This window comes from Perna viridis, chromosome 8 (assembly GCF_037379345.1).
Source record: "Perna viridis isolate PV_CMFRI_1.1 ecotype Kerala chromosome 8, ASM3737934v1, whole genome shotgun sequence".
Lineage (NCBI taxonomy): Eukaryota > Metazoa > Mollusca > Bivalvia > Mytilida > Mytilidae > Perna > Perna viridis.
This window is the reverse complement of record NC_142452.1, coordinates 43,411,625-43,423,307: the sequence shown is the minus strand read 5'-3', so window position 1 is coordinate 43,423,307 and position 11,683 is coordinate 43,411,625.

The window sequence follows — 11,683 nt, the reverse complement described above, 5'->3', positions numbered from 1 at the left end:
GTGCAGACAGTCACGTGAATAAGATCACTGGGACATAAAATGGTTCAATGCATAGTGTACTAAACACAATGTCAAACAAACGCAATAGTAGCTCAATTATTGGCAGATACGGAAACATTCGCCGTAAAATAGCAAGCTGATATGACTAATTACCTTATAATGAGATTGTTATGGTCGTTAGAGCCTCTATTACTGGTAATATTGACTGCTTTAAGGTCTTTCTGATGTTAAGGCATGCAGAGATAGTTCGTCTTGGTAATATTTAATTAAGATAACTAAATCCCAAGGTCTTTCTGTAAGAAAAAAAACATGACGAAACTAGAAATAAATGCACTGTTTGGTTGCATAAGATTTTCAGCAAGTGCATTCGTTTGCAATGAAATCAAGGCTAGCATATTTAATTGGTTTAGTTTTTTCTCTTAATATTTATACACTTAGTTGAACTTGTGTTCTTAATAACACAGGCCTGATATTATGCATTCAGATATCTTTGTATGAAAAAGGTCAATTAAGTTTAGTAAATGTCAATGAACTGTATTGTAACTAATAACAATTTTTACGTTCTAAAATTACTGTTCATCTTTTTGTTATTTTAAAATGCATAAGCCCTAATGTTTAACTTGAATATGGTAAAATAATTTTAAGGGTGATCTACATTTTTCTAGTTTATTTCTAAGTAAGCTGAAACCTATATTACTAGAACATTTTGTGTCTGAAGCAGGAATTCGGTTGCGTGAGGTCGTTCTATCAAGACCAATATGCAATGGAAGAGTAATCAAGGAAACCAACATTCTAGCGGAAATCAAAAGAATGTAATCAGGGAAAATGACCAGACATGGAAAACAGACAAACACGACAAAGAAGATAAAGTAACTGAAATTTTACATACAAAATAAGAAAGGTAAATGAGCAACGCGGACTCCACAAAAAACTGGGAGCATGGACCAGGTGCACCGGTAGGGTAAGCGTCCACTGCTTTTTTAGAAACACCCGCCGAGCTGCTCATAAAACGTCAAAATCCAAGGTAGACGAAAGAGGAAAGGAAAACTATGACACGTTGAGCAAATCAGTTTTCATGGTGCAGATGAATACACCGTAACGATCCTCGAGTTCATTACGACGACCATAAAACTTTTGTAGTGATGACTTCAATCTTGTAGCAACATAATCCGGTTCTAGAGGCCTAATTGTAAGAAGTCTAGAACTATCAGCAAAAAAGTAAAAAAAATCAATTAGCTGCTTTAGGGTATGTAAGTCTTCTCAAGTAACTCATGTTGTTTTCAATCTTCCATTCAAATGCACGGATGATCGTCATTAACATAGCGTTTAGTATATTGAAAGGAAACTTTTTATCGGTTAAAAATACCGACATTAGGTGAAAATATCTATTTCTACATGATAAAAGTATTAAGAAAAGAAATAAATGGACGATTTTGTATTGTAAAGCAGTGCCGAGGTACCAAGGGTTAACAATAAAATTCGGTTCTCGGATTTCAATACTTTCTACATCGAATTTCGTGATACGGCAAATGATATATATTGGATCAGAAAAGTCTGACTGCATCGTTGGTGAATATCAACAGGGCACTTTCTTCAACAGCAGTGGCAGCGACCCAGTATTGCTTAATACGGGAATATAATTCATACAAAATCGAATAAATTTATCAGTCAAACAGAATCTTTTTGTCATAGCAACAACGTAAATATTGTGAATTAATTATTCGGCTATTCAGATTGCAAATTAGTTTAACAGAAAGTTCTATAACTAATGAAACCTTACACAATTAGAAAGAATCACAAATTAACACATTTCACTTTTTAAGAAAATTCAATTTCTCTTCTTTTTAAATTGAATATCTTTTACTTGATTAAAACCGTTAAACTTGTGAACAATTGGAGCAACGGCTGTGTTTATGTAAAATGTTTCAAGTAGTAACTATTGTTTAATCTTGATAATGAAGTACTTCCGGAAACAAGGTCAAGTAGGCGGAAGAATTATAACAATGTAAATGTTATGTAAATGTTATGTCGTGAATTGTCAAGGAATATTTTCTACAATATAGAATCATATGGCAATATATTCTCATAAGAGTATCAACTTAAAAAAATGAGTTTCCCTTCATCTACGAAAACATTCGTTCAAGGAATTTGCGCGCAGTCATTTTTAACAGTTAATTCCTAACTTCTACCTGTTAAGTCCCGTAGGTACATAGGACAACTTTCTTTCTCTCATATGTCCTTTGCTTACTTTAACGGTCTTTGGCCGAACCCGTTTCGCATACCTTCTGGAGTCAACTGTAGTATAATATATTTGGTTTTTGTTAACTCTTTTTTTTATTAATTGTTCAGGTACCGTGGATTTTATTTCTGTATTGTCGGGGCCTTCCAGAGCTTACTTAAAGGTGTGTGTGTGTGTGTGTGTGTGTGTGTGTGTGTGTGTGTGTGTGTGTTTATACTTATTGAAGACCTATTGGTGATCTCTGAAAGTATTTCCTGTTTTCTATTTAGGTTATACGCTGGTGCATTTGATGCGTTTCAACATATTTGTTTTTTTTTCTACATTCATTTTATAACCCTAGTATATTCGTCTACCATTAATTCCCTAGTTTAATCGACTCCATGATGCACCTTTCAGTTTTTATGTGAATCTTTGAGTTAGTTTGTATTATTTACTGGTTCATCTTTTGCTTATTCTTTAGTCGTTGTTCCCGAATCATGAACATTCTGTCTTTAATCATAACCTACTTGCATCCCTAATATGAAATATGACTTATAAATAGGATACACATCTGCAATACTTAACATGTAACCCATCGTAACATGACGCGTTTTTTTATTTACATTGGCATGTAGTCCTTGATGTAAATTTGAAAGCTTTACACAATGGCTGGTAAAATTCAGTAGGGTCTAAATCCAAGACACAAGATAGAAAGCATGCTTCGTCGTGCGTGTGTGTGTGTTTGTATTTTTTAAATTGATAATTTTAGATAGCTTGGTGGATTATTTATACTCCACTTCGTTGGTGTCTTTATATTTGTATACATTTAATAAAAGCTGATATGATCGTGTATATAGAGTAGTGTGTGGTTGTCACAATGTTCATGTTGCTGCTTTTTTTTTTCTTCTTCTTCTCATTTTTGTTTGATAATTATCATTGTCATTGTTTTTCTTTCATAAAAGTCTACGAAATTTTATTGATTATTTAAATTCGTGAAGCGCTAGCAAACCCCATTTAACAATTCGTTAGGCATTTACTTTGTAACGTAAGACAAAGGGGGTTTGATTGCCATTGATTCTCTTTGTAATTCTAAGAAACAGTCGAAATGTTTTGATAATATTGAATTGTTTCTCTCGTCAGATATTTTCAATTAAAGAATTATTGAGTCTGCATTATCGACATTTTATACAGGTAAATGCAACCTAAACTGAACGGGTTACCGTTCGTAAAGACAGTGGCGCATAAAACTCCTTAGGTTATTGCATACTTTCCGTGAATTATCCGTTTCACATAGTGAATCGCAAATTGTTATCATATATATACAACGCATTCATTCCTTTTTAATCGTAATCAAAATAAATAATTTTAATAAACAGACAACTTAATTGCCAGTATCAGTGTTGTCTTTATATACAAGAACATAAGAATATCTTTAATGTGTAAACAAGTATTGAACACAATTAAACCAAAATTTAAGCCCAAGAACAACGAATTACCAGTAAAAAAGTAAAATAGTTAATATTGAAAGTACATTATGTAAATTAGTCACTGTAGCTTTGATCGCAACGAAAATTCAATTGACAGTAGGGGTATTAGAGTAAGATAACTCCGTGTCAGTATCAGGCAGGTGGTTGCACTTTTACAAACTTTGCAAAACTTTTTTTTTCCTGAAACGATAAAAGACATCTGGCAAACTTATCCACAAAAAGTATAAGAAATTAAGCAATTTGAAAGAAATTAACGATGTGGGTAGCTATTAAGTGAGAAAAAAAAATTAGTTTATTTTAACCCATTTTTCAATGCTTTAATCTTTGTTCAACAAATAAGACTGCTCAATTACGTACAAAATGGGTACTTTTGAATCGTTACAATTTAATATTTGTTTTTAACTGAAACTGCTATATTCATTTGGCATAATGAAGACCTAAATGTGTAGAACTAATGATATTTTATGAAACCAAATCTAATGGTGTTAACTTGTGACATACGTGGGGAGAGGAAACTGTTCACATTCCACGTCAATCCCGTGTAATGACAAACAAAACTCACTACTGACCCGCAAGAGTCAACAATGATATAATACAGACGTAACACTATCCTATGTCATTGTTAATTAATAACTACAAATGCGTTTGAATCCATTCAAAAGTCATTAACCGATTTCCATCTGTTAGCATTCAAAGTTGTATTTTTTTTTTGAATTGATAAAGTAATTTTGAAATGTTGATGCCATAGTTTTCGATATTGATATTTAAGATTGAATTCGAATTTGACGGTGCACTTATCCACACGTATTGAAAAATACTTTCAAAACTTTCTGATAAATAAGAGAAGTTTCGTGTCCATCTATTTCACTGTCGGATTATTATTTCATACATAAAAACGTCATGCAAGCGACAAAAGTAACAATACCGTGTGACTGAATGGGATTTTTTTTCTGAGCTATTGCACCTATCCTTCATCAAAACATGTTGGGTTGTGGCTTATAGCGTTTTCAGTATGGTAAAAAAATGAGAGTTTTGTCACTCAGGGATAGAAGTGGCAAGTAAAATTGCATCCCCCATAAAAAACGAAAGGAATTGTTAAACGTAATTGCATTAGGAATTAAGATTCATACATGTACGATACTTGATACTTATAATTAAGGAATATGATTAAGCAATATCAATTTTTTTATATCTGCGATATTTTTAATGAAATTGGTGTCTTAAGCGTTGAACTTCGTCAATATCTTGATATTTCATTTATTCGTGGAATTTTGTCATATGTACCATATCAACTCTAATTGAATTATCAATGTTACGGCAACTGACAAAAATGATTATCTATCCCTAAAAAATCAAGAGACGGCATATGCATGCTAACGCAGGCTGTGATATACTTCACAAATCATGAGCACTCTGTAGTTGTTTTCGGTGTACTGCTCTAATTTGCATAAATTGATATGACAAAAGGTGCTTTTAGATAGCAAAATAAATCTGAACACATTTTTATTAGCGAGCGATTTATTGTCGAAGAAAACAAAAATAACAGCGAAAATAGACAACCCGAAAAATCAAATTGTATTACCATATACCCAGGAGATTAAACAAATATCATTTTATCAAGAACTACCAAAACCGACACCTGACAATTGCAAATAATTAATAGTTATTTTTTATTATTTCCTATTTCTTTGTAAGATCAAAAACTTCTGTCTGACATTCGACATTTATCCGTTCTTTTCAAATTTGAAGTAAAGGCTTAATTAAACCAATGTAATACATGTGGCTTAGCTTGACTTTGAAGTACAAAAGTTGACATAATTTAAGTGTACTATGTAAACTCTTCGTAACGTAAAAAAGTCTGATATTCGAGGTCAATTTTGGGTTTTAAACAAGGGTTTGTAAAACAAATCGTACAGATAATTAAATGTGCGACAGAATGAATTTGATATAAGTCATATTATATTATAATGTAGAAGGTGTAATTAAGTTATTGGCTAGAGGACTTACCTTTAGCTATGTGAGGTCCATGCATATTTCTAAATTCGAATAACTACATGTATATATTACTAAAAGCAGATATTGTGATTTCAAAGTTATAGGATAAATTCTTTACGATGATATTACTTTCATTTGTCTGAAAAATCGGAAACCAAATCGAATCATTTATAGAATTACTAAACAATTTTATCAGAATATTAAACAAAGAGATATACCTCACTAGAATGGTACAACGTAATAATTCTTTTATTGTCTTTTGTCTGGGATCCAAAGTAGTGTCGTTTTTTCTCGTCCCCGGTGAAAGTTAAAAGGCAGAAATGTGGGCCTCCTTTCTTTATTTTACTTCGTTTTATATATTTGGTATTTTTTATTTGTATTAAAGTACTGTTACTTTTTTTATGTGTGCCTACTTTTTACTTATTAATTATTTACATTTGCGGTTGACTAAGCCGCGTCACAACTTATATTATGTTATTTTTAAACATTCAAATTAATGTAAGTACCTAATTGAGGTTATTAACACAACCCTCAACACCCACTTTAATAAAAATTAGACATTAAGATTTTCCAGAACTCGTTGACTGATTCCTCAAATCTTATTGCAATCTGTTCAATTAAATACAAAAATACCAACCATATATATTGAACATTTTAATATGCTGTATTTGTGCTTCAATGAGTAACATCTTATCAAATGTATAGGAGATTTAAATCCAACATTTTATTATAAAAATAAATAATAAATGAATAAAATTAATTTAAGAAGTATTCAAAACCAGGATATCGAATGTATCACCCAGAGGTTGTAAGGAAAAGAAGCCTATGTGTTTTAAATTAGACTTTGGGAAGGATTGAGCGTAATTTTGATATTTTCCAAGGTCGGCGACTAAACAAAACATACCAATTATTTTATATTCCTATACTTCACCCATTGCATCCAAAATTTTCAATTATAAAAGGCTATTGCAGAACCTCGAGATTAAGGACTTCAAGGCTACCCACCTGACTGTTCTTGCAAAATGTTTCCATTCAAGTATGGTCCTTCCGGTCACGTCGTTACGGGAGATTTGTCCATCATCGAAAACGAATCTCTGCGTACCGTGAACCATGCTCCATAAATTGGAATTATAACTTTAACGTTCTTATGGATGCCGTAGAGGACTACGCAAGAAAATGGATAAAACGAGAAGAAGAAGACATTGATTCTCTGTCAGAGTGGTTAAAGGCCGTGAGGTCTTTAATTTTGAAACGAATGAAAGTTTTAATTAGGTCAATGAGTGTCTGCAGTCCTACCACAACACTTGTTACTCCCGTAGTGGTTTTAATTCCATGTGGATCCCGAAAAATGTTTTTGAGACAATCAGTTTAAGACTATCATCAGAATATAATAGCATTAAAACCTATGATTTTTCGATACTGTATACTCCTACGCCAAATACTCAGTTCAAATCCCGACTTAAAATCATTATACATCGTTGTTTTTCAAAAAAAAAGATGGTAGACCTAGATACACAAATATAGTTCCTCACACTTTGTAAGAAAAAAAAAATTCTTCCAAATATACAGCAGATGTTTACAAAATGCTGGACTTTTCAATCGACAACATATTTGTTCAGTGTGGTGGACGCGTTTTTCAACAAACGGTCTGCATTCCAATGAGAACAAATTAATTGTGCTCCACTACTTGCTGACCTATTCCTTAACTCTTATGAGGCTGACGTTATAGCTGAACTGATCCGAAAGAAAGAATATCGTTTAGCTAGATCATTTAATCTCAGTTTCCGCTATATAGATGACGTATTTAAACAATCCTAATTTTGGGTATTTGATACATCGCGCCTACCCCAAAGAACTTGAGACAAAGGTTACTACAGACACTGTCAAGTCAGCCTTATATTTTGATCTATCCTTAGAAATCGATGGTAAAGGTTTCTGGAACAGGGTTATGTTGCTACATATTGAAGTCATCACTACAAAAGTGTATGGTCGTGATCATGAACTCATGGATCGTTACGGTGTATCCATCTGCGCCATGAAAACTGATTTATTCCACGTGTCATAGTTTTCCTTTCCTCTTTCGTCTACCCCAGACTTGACTTTTTATGAGCAACTCGGTGGGTGTTTCTAGAAATTCAGAGGACGCTCACCCTACCGGTTCACTGGTCCATTCTCCCAGTTTTTTTAGTGGAGTCCGAGTTCTTCATTTTCTTTTGTTACTTTGTATGTATGATTTAAGTTACTTTATGTTCTTTGTTGTCTATGTCTGTTTTCTATGTCTGTTTTTTGGTCCCTGAATTACATTCATTTGATTACCGCTATTACCTTGGTTCCCTTAATTACTCTTTGACATATCACAAAATGTATATGAAATAAATATACGAATAACACAGTAAAAAACACATTTCAGCAGGTTTGACATTCAAGTAGCAGCAAATGATAGTTGTCTTAAAAGGCTCCCCCATGTTTTTGTTAAGCTCCTGCCATTCGTTTCGTTATTTAAATTTTGTTCACGGAACACTATCATTTGTTTTCTCTATGTTTGTGTGTGTGTGTGTGTGTGTGTTTTTTTTTGCTTGATTTGCGCGATCCACACGAATTAATCGTAACTGCATGCTTTTCTTGTGAAACCTAAAAGGGAGGTGATCTTGGTTTGGAAATTAGTATCACCTTATGACAGTAAACGGATAAGTTATTTCACGTATAAATGAAGCTAAACGGAACAATGTCATCGGTCGATTAGAAGCAGGGGAATTACAGACAGATGTAGCCATAACCTTTAATGTGTATAATATAGTACCATCGTTCAGATAGGTATCGACAACATAGATCAACCCGTGACCTTCCAAAGACAGGCCGACCAAGGGTGATTACTGCTCAGGATCGCTACATCAGAGTACGGCATTTGCGTGATGGCTTCACCAAAGCAACTTCCACTGCTTCTCCAATTCCAGGAATGCGTAGAATCTAAGATCAAACAGTCAGGAACCGTCCATGAGATGCTGGGATAAGAGCTAGACTTCCTGTTCGAGGTGTCATTTTGAGTCAACGGCATTGTCAAAACAGACTCCAAGTAATGGGGTCAGGCGCACAGCAGCGCTTGAGAACAGTCAGTTCAGCGATGAATCAAGAGCAAGAATATACAGAAGACCAAATGAACGTTTTGCTGCTAAATGTATCCAGGACATTGACAGATTCGGTGGCGAAAGCGCAATGATGTGGGCAGCCATAGCACATAATGGGAAGGCCAACTTGGTACACATTGATGGTAATTGGACTGTTATTGATTCTGGTGGTGGACATATGCGATATTGAGTTGAAGTGACCTTGAACTTTAAAATATGAAATAAACTGTGAAGAACTTGATAACTGAACTTTGCTTTTACATTAAATCACTTTATTTATATGAAATACTTTATACTTATATGAAAAAAAAATTGAATATCCGTTTCTTTTTATTTTTAAGAGTATATGTATGAAATACTAAAATGCATGAAAATAGCAGTAAGTGTATGAACAGTAACAATTATTCTGGTTCCAAATGGCCGGGAAAATTGTGTAATGCATTTCAAAAATCTTTCCATTAATACATTCCTCAAACACAATCTGGGAACAGCATTTATAGCTGTCATGGGTTTTTACTCTCAGGTGTATTAAACGATTAAGCAAGTTTTATTCGAAGCACATCTTTGACTATGGTTAATCAGATGTATGCATAATTGTTACGTTGGTAAAAGAGGCCGATTTACAAAATTACCTAATCATAGACTTAAATATCACGTGTCATATTACCATTTGTTACAGAGGACATATCAAAGTCGTATTAATTGTACTTGTATAATTAAGTAGTATTCTTTCAAAAAATTATACAGAAGGTGATTCACGCATGTCAAAAACCCACCGAATTCAGATTTATTTCTTGTTCACAATTATTTACTGATCACATGACCAGTCTTACTTTTTTATTTGGTTATTGAGCTTTTTTGATAAAAAAAAATACATAGATTGTATATGAAATTGGTACTTTGCAAGAGTTATCGTTCTTGATTTGGTTTCAGTCGATTAATTTTAATGGGAGATGGTAAGATTTTCTAAAAAATGCAGATCTGAATGCAGAAATGGTTATCGTTATGTGAATGTACAGCAAATTTAGACTGAAAAGGCATTATTTGCTTAGTGGGTAGTCTTCATCAGGAATGGCTTTACCATTGACAGTTAGTGAATTTTATGTAGACAGGTACTGAAGTATAAATTGTGTGTGAACAATACACACTTCAAAAAGGTACTGATGCTACTAATTCACCATTTCACTCATTTCATGGCATATTTTGTAATGACTAACGTAAGTTACAGTGTTTGTAAGAATCGTGTCAATACCGTAATAAGTGATGCATGTCAATAAAGGCAACACAATTTTTATTTTTTCCATAAGTTTTTTGATGGGTAAATAAAATGAAACGTATAGTCATTCATTCCAATCTGTCTATTTTTAAGAGATAATTCAGACTGAAAATCTACTAGCTTATATTGTACTTCAGTGTAATATATAGATATATCATTCTTAATTTTGAATTATGAAAATACACATGTTAATGAAAATGTAAAAAATATAGATTTTTAGGTTTTCCATCCAGGTATCATATATTGCAAGATTCGTATCTGAAGTTCTTTTACATGGAAATCATAAGCTGCAGCTGTCTATGTTATAGGTTTTCAGAGTTTTATAATAAAATCTGACAAGTAAACACTTTTTGTAATTCAATGCGATAGTGAAAACAGTAATGGAAGTGTGAAAAAGGATGGCAGTTGAAGAAAACATCAATTAGATGCACAGCCCAGACGTTAACAATGTAGCAAACAGAACATATTTAATGACATATAAAAACAACAGACAAGGAAAATAAGACACCACACAAAAGACTAAACGTTAATCGTGTCCGGCTCCAGCAAAAGGGAACTGTAACACTTCGTTCAGGCGGATCCAAAAAGGAATTGGACAACCTCCTCAGGCGCAACTCATACCCCGGTTCAAATACGCCCCGTGATGCAATTATGGAGTCGGTGGAACAACATCCAGAATAGACAAAGGATTTAATATAAACCTTGCAAAAACAAATATTGAGAAAAGAATAAGGGCTTTATTATTACCTCTGCAATGGAAGCGTACATAAAAAAAAACATTCATTATAACCCATTTAGAGGAAATAATTGGTCAGCGATTGCTGTATAAAGACACTCCCAAGTAGCGTGGTTTGAAATATGTATTGACGCATGTCTACCACGGAGGAAAGTGTAAAGTAATGCTGTATTCAGACTAATTTTAATAAATTTTAATAACACATCCAGGGTCATTAAAGCATTATCCGCAAAACAAGCTTCAGGGGAAGTTCAAATCCCAAAGGAAATTATTCAAAATATATTAATATGTGTCTACAATTAACATATATTTCCAACATAGGAATTTCTCCAATCCCATTCAATGGAAGTAAAGAAATTACAAACCAACAAATGGATCTTTTTATTATCCCTTTCGAAAACGTTTTTCCCACGCACGTTTTATTTTTCAGGATTTTCAATTGCGTAACGCATAAGGGATTCATCTTCTCCTTTCTTAAATATGAATATAATTATTCACGACAGGGAAGCATGGTTAGTTTTTATCATATTAAAATAATCAAGGGCAATGCTAATGGATCAATTTGCTATTACGACAAATTAATTAATTTTTCCTGTCAATCCTTTAGATAAGATCAAAGCAATGCTTGACACGCGAGTCTGTAAGAATATTATAGAGGTTTTAAAACAAACTTAATGTCAAAGGCAAATGTTTTGGGTTTTTTCTGCTTTTTATCTTAACAAACTTGATGAACTCGAGGAAAATGTAACACTGATGAACAAGCTTTAAGACAAACATGATGTCTTTAAATTCATTATTTATGATAATATTGCCCAGGTCTGATCGGACGGTCAAACAATATGGCAC